We start from the raw sequence: 14502 nt of genomic DNA on the forward strand, positions 1-14502 counted from the left end.
TGTTTTTTTTTTTTTTTTTTTTTTTTTTTTTTTCATTTGAGGCAAGTCTCAACCGTCACTGCACTTTGAGGCCACTGGAAAAGCACCTCTGTTCTTTTGTACGTTATTCACAAACAGGTCTTTCATTCATCCTTTAAAACATTATTTTCTGTACAATATGAGAGGTCACTGTTAGATTTTAACTTAAATTATTGATAAAGAATATGTTGTCTCAACTGCATGAGATACAATCTGAATTCTTTCTAGCCAACTACCATAATTAGAGATAGCTAATGCAATCTTAAATTACATCTTCTCTGATACAAGACATTCTCTTCTTCCCCGCTTATGTTTGTAAATTTGCTACAAGCCTTTTGCTACTGCAATTAACAAATTTTCTAGAAAATATGATTATGCTAATTAATTTATTCCTATTCTTTATCCAAGAACAAAGATACTAGAAGGACTAAAGGTATGTTGGTATCAAATCCCTTCGTTGTGCATTGTCCTTACATGAAGCCTTAGAAGCTCCATCTTAAGCAGTATACCAACTCTGATCTGCCATCTCAAAAAAGGTATTGGTATTATTAGAAAAAGTCCAGAAGAGGGTAATGACTGAAGGTAAATAACAGAACAAACTGAGCAAATGATTACTATGGAAGAATAAAATAAAGAACTATAAAATCATGACATTACGTAGAAGGTGATAAGGGCAGATTTTCCACTATCTCCTTCAGTAAAAGCATGGGACATAAAAAAACATCTAGTCAGTAAGAAATTTGGAACAAACAAAAGTAGTTATGTATTCAGTCAGAAAATAATGGATTTATGGAACTCCTGGCTGAAAATCAGTGTTGAAAATACTAAAAGTTTCTGTACATTCAAGATGTGACTGGAAAAGTTGATGAAAAAGGTATCATTCAAGTTGACTAAATCCTTATTATCAGGAATCATAAATACAATGAGTATTATTTCTCATGTGATACAGTCTGTTTGGTAGGTCTCTCAGCCTTACATTTAGTCTCATGGTGACATCACACTGGCATCTTATAGTTATCCATTGATTAACTGCCACAGCAAGTACTTTTTTCAGATTATGAGATCAATGTTAACAATATAATTTCTTGTCATTAGTTTTAAGTACATTATGTTGCAATTTTTACTAAAATATTTAATTACATTTCTATTAAATCAGTTCTCAAAGACTTCCACTTGTATCTGTCACACCATGATTTTCATCTATCTTAATAACAACTTCAAACATTATGTCATATACATTTCATTATGCAATCCTGATTTTTTAAATGAAAATATTAAATAATTAATTATTCCTAATACCAAGTATTAAGAAGTTCCATTAATAAATTTCATCTATTATCATATCTCTCATTTCAATATTACATGCCATTACTGCCTCCTCTTGAACATGGACTTTTTTACCCTCCAAACATCTCTTGCACTGTATAACTACCAAAGTACTGTGTCCAGCTGAAGAAGCAGCAGTGTACCAAATATTTGAAAATAGTGCCAACAGAGAGATCTGTTGTTTTTCCCTTTGTCATAAAGATGCTTTTCTTGTCATATTGGTCTGCAATAGATACAGAGACCTTTAAATACCTGGAAGAGCAACTAACTTCAAAGGAATTAAATGATCAAGAAAGAAATGAGCTTAACATCTATCTTGAACAAAGAAGTATCAGTAATCAGGAAGACAGTGGAACTGCCCCTGCATTGAAGTTACAGTAATGTTGCATGACTGAAGAGTACTTTTGCACTCTCCTTTATTTAATGAAGACAACTTGTTTCATTTGTATCTGGCAAACCTAGTTATGAAACCTTTGCTAAGTGGCTACACTGAGCCAGTACTGCAAAAAAAGCTTAACTTTTACAACCAGTTTCTTTTCCTTCCAGGCTTCATTACTAGGGAGACCACCACGGAGCACTATTCTCTAATGCAATTACTGCTTTGGGTCATTCTAGCTGTGCACAATCTGCCTGAGGAAAAGTTTATGTGTATTATTTCCTCTTTCACTTTTTTGCAATTCCTGATCTATGCCTGGACCACATGATCTCTATAGGCCTCTCTCAGCTGAGTCTTATTAGTGATTTTATGTAACTAAGTGAAATACACAAAAACTAATCAGACAATGCTTTTCTTTGGTATAATGAGTTTTGCCATCTTACATTTTATATTGCTATAATTACTGATAAAAAGGTCATTCTGAAAGTATTCCATTTATTGGAAAAATAGTAACAAATACTATCTTCTTCAAGTTAATAAAAATGTTTCATTGCAATATACTGAGAAAGATTAAGATTAGAGTTCCAGTTAATTAAAGGCTAATGTTCGTGATGGCAAAGTATAGGAAGCAATAAACAGATTCTGAGGTTCGTTAAATGCCAAAGAGAAGTTGAAGAGTTTGATAATTGCAAAACTAATTTATTGTAATTCTATGCCATTGAACTATGTAAGATAAAAGATGCAAGCCATTAAGCAAAAAAGAAAGACCATATTTCTTTCATTGATTCATGAGCATTGAAAGCTGTTTTACCAGGTTGCTTTCTTAAACTTTTCAGTGAAGACACATTAGTAAAATGACTAAGACTTTTTTTTTAAGCCAGGTTTAAATAGTGATTAATATTTGAAGACTGAATTTTGTTCATTCTCTGAGTGTCAAACTCCATGCACTCTCAGGGACCTAAACATGTCTGTGTAGGACAACTGGCCATTTTTGTGAAAACTAACACTAGTTCCATGAGCAGTTTAAGACAAACAAAAACTGGACTGAAATCCTACTGTTCTTATATAACAATTCATGTATTATATTTAAAAAAAAAAGACAAGTGATGTAATCAAATTTAATGGTTAAAGATTTTTCTTATTAACCCAGACTAGCGCATTTAGATGAAAGAAATTATTTCCAATTTTTGTCTGCCATGATTCTTAAAAGAATATCGGAATTTAACCCTAGCCTTTTATATTTTCTCCACACAAAAAATATTACATTAAATTTATTTTTGAAGCTACAGGAATCAAAAGTTATATGGCCACTCAACTGTCTTACTTAAAAAAGGCTTATTTGAAAACATAATGCCATATTATCACCTTGAAAAATTACATTCTCAAAATAAAACCATAAATATCCATTCTTTGTATTCAAACTAAAATATGTGTACAAAATTGCACTGTTTCCAAATAATAGAATTTACTAATGCCTTCTGTCTCAGGGAGATGTAAAGGTGATGGCATTAAGGAAATGTTTGTGTAATCACTAGCAAACTCTTTGTCTCATCCTCCTCTTGTATTGGTGTTAAACTTTGCTAATGCATCACAGTTCAACTAGCAATCCACTTACTTTGCCATGGGAAAGATCATAATTCATTTCCTTGTGTACTGGTGCCAGAAGCTGTGGTCAAATGCTAATGTCAACCTCAAGCAAAATGCAATATATGAAATAAAGTCAAACTATGCAATGAAGAATACTCAAGCTAGCAGGAATATGCAAAAATAAAGACCAAATAATATACCTAGCACTATTCAGGGCCACATTGACACCCAAAACTTTACTAGAATTGTCAGCTGCAGGGTCTCTTCCTCATTGTGTGATAAAGCTCTTATCTTGGCTGGACAGGCACTGACACAACATTGCCTTGGTACAACTCATGCCCAGTGATCAGGTTGAGGTGCAAAAGCTATGAACCACAGTTTGTGCTTTTGGTGTCAGCCCACACAGTAGTACCTTACATTTCTACATTTGTAATACAGACAATCTCATCATCAAAACAATCTCATCAATAACCCATGAGAAAACATCAAGATTTTGGCAGTTATCTACCAATACAACAGAACAATAGGACGATAATAGTTTTTGGTGACATCTACAGTGTTGAATAAACACAATAGCAGTACCAAGGATTTGGATACACAAGTCTTAGCAAGTGTTAACAATCAGAACCTCATCTAGGCAGCACCAAGAGTGTCTACTCTGACTGGTAATAAGCAGCAAAGCTTGCCCTGCTCTTCTTAATTTACTGATCCTAATTTGATTAAACTGACTTAGGTGGTTAATACAGTCTGCAATCATGTTTTGATTTTGTTATGCAGTCATACCAAAAATTGAATGAGAAACTTCAAATGACAGGAGAGGCACAGTAAGATGTCCCACTAGGTACTGCTGAGTTCCACATTAATTCTTTTTATTTAATATCAATATCACAAGCATTCAATATCAAAAGAACACGATCCCTCAACATGTATCAGATAAAAGCTTTTTATATCCAAAAAGAAACAGGGAGATAGCTCTTCAAATGTGCCACTCTTGATATGCTTTAAATGGTGCCACATCTAACACTTAGAAGCTGCTTCTGGGGCTATTCCACAAATCTGGACAACAGATCAAAGCCCATCTCATAACTTCAAAAGTCAAATTGAGAAAAATCAATTTTATGACCCCCAAATGAAACTACTGATAGGTCAGCAAACATGACAAATGCTTCCAAAGCACTACCACTTGAAAGAAAAATTAGACACATGATTTTGTACAAAGATACTGTATCTCGTTATTGCCTTGAGACACTACGGAAAGTAAGTCATAAGCTGCATGCAGAATTACTCTATTTCACCACCTCAAGAAATTTTTTTTTTGATTGGGGAAGAGATAAGCTGTTTCAATAAGACAGATGTGCCTATGTTATAAGCTGCTCTACAGCACTTTGCACTTGGAAGGTCCTTCCTCTCTTATTCTCTACTGGAATATAATGTAATTATTTAATATAATTAAAATTTCTCTCCTGATACTTGCCAAACAATTTCCTTTGATGCAAAGGGAGAAGAGTGACAACTGCCCATGTATTTCTCTACTAATATATTTCTTTCCTTCCAGTCCAGATGAATATAGTCTTGCCCGGTTAGTTTCACAAAGTTTTCCAGTGCATCAATTCCACTAAATCTAGAAGCCTTCTAAATTTTTCCTGATAGCTATTTTAATGCAGGGGAGATTCTTTTACTGTCAGTGCTACTGTTGCTCATAAAGGTATTTATTAACCTGCAAAGATATCTGTCCTTTTAGCAGGGACCACTGATCAATTGATGTTAAGTTCAAATCATTTCCCCAAAAGAGGAACACTAGTAGGAAGCAAATAGTTTTTAATGCATGTTGTATGCAGTTGAAAATGTTTTAACAATCTCTGCTTGTCTGCTTGGCATATAGGTAAAAAAAATCTCCCAAGAAAAGTTAGATTTTACTTGGTGAAATTTTTGTCTCATATATTTTGTCTCATAGAAGAAGTCAAATTTGTAGCATGCAAGTGAAAAGGAGCTTTCACAGAATATTTCTTCACAGATGCTGGCAATTGCTGGGTTGTGACTGTGAAGGGAGAAATAGATCTTTCAAAATTCACAATACTCTTGCTTTAAAATTTTGTTATTTTAAATGCTTTTCATGTTGGCAATGCAGGATTAATAATTTTCTGTAGTAACTGATATTCCCCAAATATTTTGTGTCAATCGCCATAACTACCTAGACTGTATGTTTGCAACCCCTTTATCTGAAATATAATTATTCATACCTAAAAGTAATGATAAAGTTTTATTATATTGATGTTAATAATTTCAGGACAGCTGGAAGTTATACTGTTATTGAAGTCTACTAAATCTGCATGGACATATATTAATCTGGACCAGAATGTATGAAATATTAAAAAAAAAAATTAGCTTTTTACTCTGTAGGATCCGATTACCATTTCTATTTATCGAATATAGCTGTTCCTCATACTGAAGTTCTTATGCAGCATCTTTAATCCATACAGAATTGTTACTGTAGGCTAAATCAATCTGCTGCATATTCAGGGCAGTGAGGATTCTGTGGTCTCTTTGAGGTCTGGAAGATATGGGGGACCATTTTGTTAAGTTAAAAAAAATCCTTATATAAATTTATCATCTTCATACTTTTTAGCACTTTTTAGTTTGGCAATCATACACTGACATTTGTTAATCATCTGTGACGTGACAAGTTTTAAATAAACTATCTAGTTTATTTAAAGTTCCAAGATTTTCTTTCAGAATCGTTCCATTTATGTTGGCTAGGACTTTAAAAAATGGCTTAAACTCTATTTAATTGCTTTTTCCTTAAGACCTTTTCTGAAGCCTGGCTCCCTCTCTTTCTTTCCTGAAACTGCCTTCTTCACAAGTATCAGAAAGTAATGTACTGTGAATTTTACCATGATTCTTTAATAGACTGTTTGGGAAGGACTTGATAATAACTCCTTGGACATCATGATGTCTCAGGTGTATAGTGAAGTACAGCTAGATTAACTCTTGTTAAATGTCAAAGCCTGCCCCATTTTTTAAAATCTTACTGTTATAGTTTGTGCTCCATTTTTTTCTGTCATGCTAGCAAAAATACCTTAAAATACTACAAATCTCTCTCTTTTCAGTAAGCTGATTAGACTGGAGAGTACTGACAGGGGTTTGGGGGCTTTTTTTGCCATTTTTGAAAGGAGTCTGAGACACAAATTCCTTTTCGCAATGTAATCAATCACGGCCATAGGCTTTCCAAGTGCTTCAGTTGTAATTTCCTCAGTTTCTTTCCACATAAGATAATTAGACCTTAAAATGTGACTTCAGCAGCTTTCAGCTAGCCTTCTTGTCCTATACATTTATGTGATTAGAGATTCAGCTAGGCATAATTTTTTTCATTATTGTATACATTTTTTATTCCACTTAGACTTGAAATAACACAGAAGATTGACCTAAGTTTTTCTGTGGTTCACAAGAATATTCTGAGGAATATTTTTTTGCACAGGAAGGCATATTCTATTTAGCTAGTCAAAACATGGTTTTAAAAAGTTTGAGAGCTCATTTCATTCTTTACACTCAAAACATCCCCACAGTATAGGTAGAGCTTTATTCTTCCTCTGCCAGAAAATATGACCAACTATGTATTTTCTTTTCCTTATCATGAATATTTCCTCTTCTTATACTCCTCATCATCTCCAGAACTGATTTCTAGGGTGCTAGCAGGAGCAGAATCCCAACCTTTCCAAGTTTTGAGCTTAACAGGATGCATGAAGATTCTCTTGGGTGAAAGTCAAAGAACAGAAACAGGGCATCTTCAGCATATATTATTAGCAAAATAGACTTTGTTTTAACTACCTAGACAGTGAACATATAAAACTTAATGAAAATTTCAATTTCTTGGTGACTTGAAAATTTTAAAAAATTAACAAGGATCATTTTTACTTAGAAGAAACTGGAAAGTATGTATAATGTGCAGAATGAAACTGATTATTTTAGACGTTATGCCATTTCTCAGTCAAATTATGTCTAATTCATCTCATTTTCTTGTGCTGTAACCTACACATTTATACTCAATTCAGTTTAAAATGACACTATTAATTTACAGTGTACAGACTCCTTACACAAGTGGTGTGGCAGAAAAAAAGGGAAAGCTTTATCTATGAGACTTCAGTATATTGGAATGCTATTTCCTATCATATTCTGATGCAGTTTTATTTGGTGTATATGGTATTCTGAGCAGGGATTGGAATGAAGGTATCTAGTTTCAATGGGACTGCTCTAATCAAGTTATTTAAATCTTCATTCTCATATGTGGTCCTAGAACCCTTGAAAACATTGCTTTAGTTGAAACCATATCCCAAAAGCATAAATTTCAGTGCTATAACTGAAAAAAATCTAAGATTTTCATAATAAAGATGAGTGTCTTGACCTCCAGAGTACCAAATAGGACACCAGTTATTGAGAAATATATTTCTGAAGTTTATCAAAGAAATAAAAAAATGAAAAAAAACCAAAATAAATTAAGGTGGAACTATGATGAAACTGCTCCATATAGCATCTAGGAAAGGGCATTAATAATAAAACTATTAATAAAATTCCAAAATGTAAATGTGTATCAATATTGTACAGGTACATAAAAGTAAAATATTACTGTCTTCATACATTAGTCAAGAGTAATTGTTCCAAAAACCCCACAACTCATGACTATGCACATTAAGAGTTGAAAAGTATACATTATAGAGTATAGTGATAAATAGGTTACCTACTAATGTTGGTAATTAGCAATAGGAAACTTTTACTGGACATTTTTTATTTATTGACTGCTAGCTCCTTAAGGAGGACTAGAGTGCATCAGAAAATCTAGTCCCATGAGTAACAAACTGCTACAATTACACAGAATAATGCAATCCAGAAAAAAATATATTTTTTGATTTTCACTAACTTCTTGGAAAGTAGGAAGTCTCAAGGAATCATATTCTTTGCATGCTTAATAAATTTCCATTATAATTACAGAATCGTTATCACCACTTTGTAAGGACAATAAAGAATAAAAAAGATTATATATTGATAGATTGAAACACCCTCCAACCAGACAAGAACAAGTATACAAAATATGCAAACCATATAATTTATAGTAAATTTGGATATAATGTGGCAATGAAGAAAAAGTCAGCTGTGCTTCCTATCATATAAATGTGATGCCAAACATATCCAAGGGGAACCCTCTGGTTATGGGGAAAAGGTCATCAACAAAACATCACATTCCTCCTACCAAAAAAGCTGGGATGATGATCTGTTTCTTGCAGGGAGGAATAGCACACTGACTTCAGAATGCAGACATGCATTAGAAGGGTGAGCACAACATCAGCTTAAGGCATGGATACTGGAAAGCTTGTGTGTATAAATTTCAATTATTTCCCTATTGGGCATAAGCAGCAATAATTGGATAATTTGACTCTATGTAAATATCTTCTTATCTAGACCATTTTTTTTTAATTAGACTGCTAGGACTTTAATTAAATGAATCACAAATTCTTGGTTTTACACACAATATTTTTCTATAGCTCAAAGAAATTGCATAGGCTGCTTTATCTGGTAACCTTGCCCTGGAGGCTTTGCTATTAAATCTCAGTGCAGCAAGTGATGGAGAATGCAGGTGACCTAGGCTGTAATTCAGATTAAACAGCATTTATTTACTGTGCTACTAGATACAATCCTTGTTTATAAAACTTTTTTTTTTTTTTTAAAGCTTTAAGTACTTTATTACTCAAATTTACATTTTGCCAGAAAGTTCAAACTCTCTTTTCCTGTGACACATTTAGACTAACAATTGCTTCCATTACTTGTTTGGGGCTTCATTTCCTAACACAGGTACTTATTTCTACTCTAATTCTGTATAACCTTGCAGCCTCTCAGAGCAGCATCTCTTAGGTAATTAACCTCCTAGTTTGAAATTCAAGACGTGGAATTTAAAGACCGTGCCAATCAAAGTAAAAACATTTCTGTTGTTTTAATCATAAAGGAAAATATTTTTAAAGAGATCAGCTGGTAGTTAGGAAAAAATATTCCAGAAAAAGTTTCAATTTTCAGTATCACAAAGCATAATTCCATTGGAACCTAGGAGACTTCTGAGGTAAGGTAGAAAAGATAGAAGAAACACAGTTAACAGAATCTAGTTGTAAAATGGAGTTAAGGGAAAAGGAGGTAGCTTTTTAAGTGCCAGAACAGAAATACGAATAATTTTACTCCACATAATTTGCAAGAGAATCAATCAAAAAAACCACAAAAGCTTGTCAGAAAAGAGCTCTTCCATGAACATAAATGAACAAGAATTATGGCTCTGAGACTTGGAAGTTTTTACAATTATTTTCCTTTGATCTTGCCGTACTGTTTTTCTACATACAATTGAAAAAAAAAGAAAAAAAAAGAAAAAAAGAAAAAGAAAAAAGCCTTAATTATTATGAAAAAAATTCTTCCAATATAGAAAAATGAAGGACTCTTTGAAGAAGCATTGAAAACAAAGTTCCAATAGATGTGACGTTCGCCCTCAGTTTAGAATCTTTATGACTTTTTCAACATATCAGCAATTTTTCTGGTGGTCATTTGATAAAATCATCTTTCAATGTCCATCTTGCTGATAGATATAAATATGGACACTAGGATAAAGACTGCAAGGCATCTGGCTATTCTGAACAACATTGCATAGTTTGCTCTCACAAGGCTACATATGCCATTTTTTTCTGTCAGAGGAGCCAGTTTCCAGTGAGCTAACATGGATACTGAAAGATAACTGGAAATTTGAACATGATTCTCTACATGACAAAATTTATTTTAATTTTCATAGTTTTCTCCATCTTTCTGGGTAGAAAAAATGCTCTTTCCAGTAACGAGTAAAAAGTACAATTGAAACCCCAGCAGAGTTACAACTGGAAACTAGTAGTAAGACATTAGGCTTCATCCATCTTTTCTTCTTGAACTCACTCAACTTACAACAAAAGTGAGTTCTTTGCAGAACTAAGGATCAACAAAGAGACTGTTGTAATGGAACATTATGCATTAATAATAATTGTAAAGACACTTAAGATTTGTAGTAAAAAGCTTTGTTTCTAACCTATTAAAATTATTATTAGCTCTATTTTTCTTGACAAATGCAATCAACATATATAAAATCTAGCAGTAAGATTTGCAGATAGGGTGAATAGCATTTATTAGCCTAATTTATACAACCAACAGAATCAAAACAGAAGCCGTCCTTCAGCTCTGTAACAGCAACTGCAACTTCAAAGTTACACAGAAATTGAGGAAGAAACCCAACAATTTTATTTGATACATATCAATTACACCATCTCAGAAAGAAAAGATGGCTGGGGAATTGTGAAGTAAAATTGTGAAAGACAGGTGAGCCGTAACCATTATTTACTTATCAGATTTATTAACCTTTTAAGAAGAAATTAATTTTGAACAGTACAGTATTTGACAGTTCAGGCGTCAACTGAGATTAAACAATAATAATACTGATGGAAATCTGAATAAAGCACTGCAGCTAATCATAGAATAGAATCACAAAATCATTGAAGCAGGAAAAGATCCCTAAGATCATTGAGTCCTATGCTTAACCCAGAAATTCCAGGTCTACCACTAAACAATATCTCTAGGTGCCACATCTTCATGTGTTTTCAATATTACTTTCCAGGTATGCTGATTCAAGCACTTCCCTGGGCAGCCTTCCAGTTCCTGAACTTGACAACCTTTTTGATGAAAAAAGTTTTCCTCATATCCAATACAAACCTCCCCTGGTGCGATTTGAGGCTGTTTCCCCTTGTTCTATACCTTTTAACTTGAGAGAAGAGACTGACCTGACTACACCCTCCTTTCAGGGAGAGAGTGACAAGGTGTCTCCTAAGCCTCCTTTTCTCATTTAACCAGCTGATAGTTTTTAATTTTACTGGTTACAAAGATTTACCTCAGTTTTTCTATCCTTTTTTTTCATACTGAATTCTCTACAAATTTACATGGAAATGATTTCTACTAAGAAGGTGTATGGACATTTACATTTCTGAGACACTTTCTTTCTGTGAAAAAGAACTGTAATGTAATGAAAAATTATTTGCTACCCATCCATGTAACAAGAGCTCTCTCAGTGAATATATGAGATTACTGGAAACCATTAATGAAAATGGAGATTAATGAAAATCTCCAGCTGATCATATATTACATTTTGCATTTTATGTACCCAAGTACTTGCAATCTCATGGGTTTTTTTTCCATTTCAAAATAGCCATAGTTGTAACTTACTCTTCAAAGTCTTGAATGTAGTGATTCTGCTCTCAATTATACTTTCTTTTTCAAAAGAAAATATGGTCTCCCAATAGATGGTTAACTTAAATTAATTGAAGAGACTATTTGGAAGGTTTACCTAATTGAAAATGTGTTTTATTATAAACCAAATGCCTGCTTTAAAAATACATTGCTAAATTGCTGCAAATATTTACATAACAAATCAGTACAATAGAAAAAAGTGAGGGAATTCAGATAGTCTCCTAGACAATTTTGAATTAACAAAAGGTAAACTCATTTAAACTCATTGAGCAAATTCTTTGCAATGTATTATTTCCTTTATTCCTGAAAAAAACGAGGCTCTAAAATTTCAGGTTTATGTAATCAGTCACCTTTTACTTTACATTTATAAATCAAAATACTTTCAGCTAGTAATAAAATAAGGAACAAATTAATCATATGGTTATTGGTAAAAATCACAGCTTAAAAAAATCTCAACAAAAGATGCTTAGGATTATACAGTGTTGCCACCAAAAGAAACTGGAAAGATGCACAGGCAGAGCATGCAATTAGAAAAAAACTAATTTGCAAACTTAAGCCAGATTGTAACTGGCATAATAAAAACATTGATATCAGACAATGGAGTTTGCAATAAAGAGTCTTTGAAAGGTTAAAAAAGCCATCAGAGATTATCAAACTAATCAGAGCTGATATTGGCACAAATCAGATATCAGATGCCATATATTAAAATCTTCAGATATGTCTTCTTTAGAAACATTAAGTACTAATAGCTTAAAAAAACCCCCAAAAACATAAAAATGCATGTAAATAATAAAAACATAGTGAGGTGCCATTAGAAAATCCACTTTGAGGACAGCTCAATGCTGAATAAAAGGAGGGTTCCAAGCATCTGAAAGGACATAAAATTTATTTTCTATCTGTATTCATAATTTTATTCTGTCCTATTAAAATAGCTATTTTAGCATGTCCTTTGTTGTCCATCTTTTCTTACTGAGATCCAGAAAAAAACATAAACCCTCTCCCCAAGATGAGTTGCAGAGCAAGTGCCGTCCCAAGGATCATTAGTAGGCAATCAAATTATCAAAATCAAGAGCACCTACATAAAAATCTCCAAACATTCAGTTGTCAGTTTTCTTTAGATACTCGATGAACATAATCTACTACTGAAAGAATATGGAAGAAATGTCAAAGAAATTTACATATATTTTTAAAAAATAAAAACACGAAAAAGGCAAAAAAGGTGCAATTAGCCAAACAAATTGTAAAAAGCCAATGCCAAAAAATATGGTTCTGTGCACAATTTTTTAGTGAATTTGCCAGTTTCAACAGATAAGAAGAAAAAGAGAGAATGCACTCATAAAGCCATAGGTTCTGTGAAGATCAAAACCATATTGAGTAACTGCATAGTGAATTCAGGAAAGCAAAATTAGAGCAATGACAGAGGTCGATGACAGGTAAAACTTATTTTCAAAACTACTGAAAGTGTTGACATCTAAAATCTTAACAGTAACTACAGCTCAGTGACATAACTTTTGGTCAAATAAAGACCAAAAATTATTTCAGTTTGCTTAAAAGTTATGCAAAGAGAAATTACCCCTCAATAACTCTAATGATGCATTTGCATTCTTTTTTCCCATGTGTTTTCCCTTTCAACCCCAGAAGGGTCATTATCTATCATGTCAACCTACGACCTGGATTAACATAATGAAACTGCGGAAATATAGAGTCAGAGTAAAATATTCTCACACAGGGACAAAGACTAATGAAAATAAAATGTTAGCAATTATCACCATTTCTGCAGTTTTCTCAGAATATTCTGCAGAATATTCCAACAAGGTCTGTAGTCTTCTGTTTCAGTGAAATAATTATCTTAAAATATTTCTATCATGTGCATAAGATGCATTTAGGATTTTTAAAGGCACAGATTCAATAACCTTGAGCTTCTCATTTTGAAATTATGCTGTACAATGTCATCAGCAGATCCTGTACTTTTACTATGGCTTCTAGAGTTAATGTGCTATGAATTTGCAACTACACCATTAAGAATAGTACAGAAATGCACATTCTTCAAAGATTCTAAAGCCATATACGTAAGGCAATCTCAGAAAATAAAGAAGTTTCCCTTTCTCTGGCTTGCTTTCTTTTCACTCAGGGGAAGAAATTGATCCAGAAGGTAAGTATTAGTAAGATTTTGTGGTGTTTAACACCTTAGCATTTCTGCATGCTAAGGAATAAACTCAGGAACATGACTGTACAGAATATTTGATGCTGAAAAACAAATTTCTCTGAAAACCAAATACCTTATCACAAATCTTGGCTCCAGTGCAAATGCAGTATAAGGTTGCAACTAATTTTAGAGAATGAGAGACTATGCTGAGTTCGAAGGGACCCACAAGGATCATAAAGTCCAACTCTCAGCCAGAACAATTCCCAAGAATCACACCATGTGCCTGAGAGCATTGTCCAAACACTTCTTGAACTCCATCAGGCTTGGTGCTGTGGCCACTTCCTTGAACAAAATTCCAGTACTCAAATTTGAAGAAAATCTTCCCCTAACATTGTAAAAGCAATGAATGTTTTAGAATCAGAAGTGTTACAGTAATTATTTTTGATGCCATATGACTGAAACTGCCTGAAAAGCAGTGTTCTAATAAACACCCAAGACTGAAGAATTGTGGTATCATTGATCTATGCCTTGTCTTCTCCACCTCCATCTTTGCTGATTAATTAGTTCCATGTCATTAGTTCATGCTGTAGCCAAAGCAGGAAGAAACAAGGAATACTGAAATAGTATTGCAATACAAACCTGTTTAGTAAAACAGCTTAAAGACATTTTAATTAATGAACAATAAATTACATTTTCACAGGAAAAATACAATAACTGGAAATGTTCTCAGTGATATTTTGAAAACAGCTCAGAAAAATAC

At 33.1% G+C, this 14502-nt stretch overlaps 1 protein-coding gene and 1 long non-coding RNA gene across 9 annotated transcripts in view; both read right to left on the reverse strand.

The window, feature by feature from the left end:
• Positions 1-14502, reverse strand: part of PACRG (parkin coregulated) — a 228822-nt gene that overhangs the window by 180508 nt on the left and 33812 nt on the right. The gene's annotated exons all lie outside the window — the stretch shown is intronic.
• Positions 1-14502, reverse strand: part of LOC140683519 (uncharacterized) — a 47528-nt gene continuing 33026 nt past the window's right edge. Inside the window, exon 2 of the long non-coding RNA XR_012054707.1 lies at positions 1-14502. This exon is cut by the window's right edge and continues 29251 nt beyond it. This is a non-coding gene — a long non-coding RNA (uncharacterized lncRNA).

Source organism: Taeniopygia guttata, chromosome 3 (genome assembly GCF_048771995.1).
Source record: "Taeniopygia guttata chromosome 3, bTaeGut7.mat, whole genome shotgun sequence".
Classification (NCBI taxonomy): Eukaryota; Metazoa; Chordata; class Aves; order Passeriformes; family Estrildidae; genus Taeniopygia; species Taeniopygia guttata.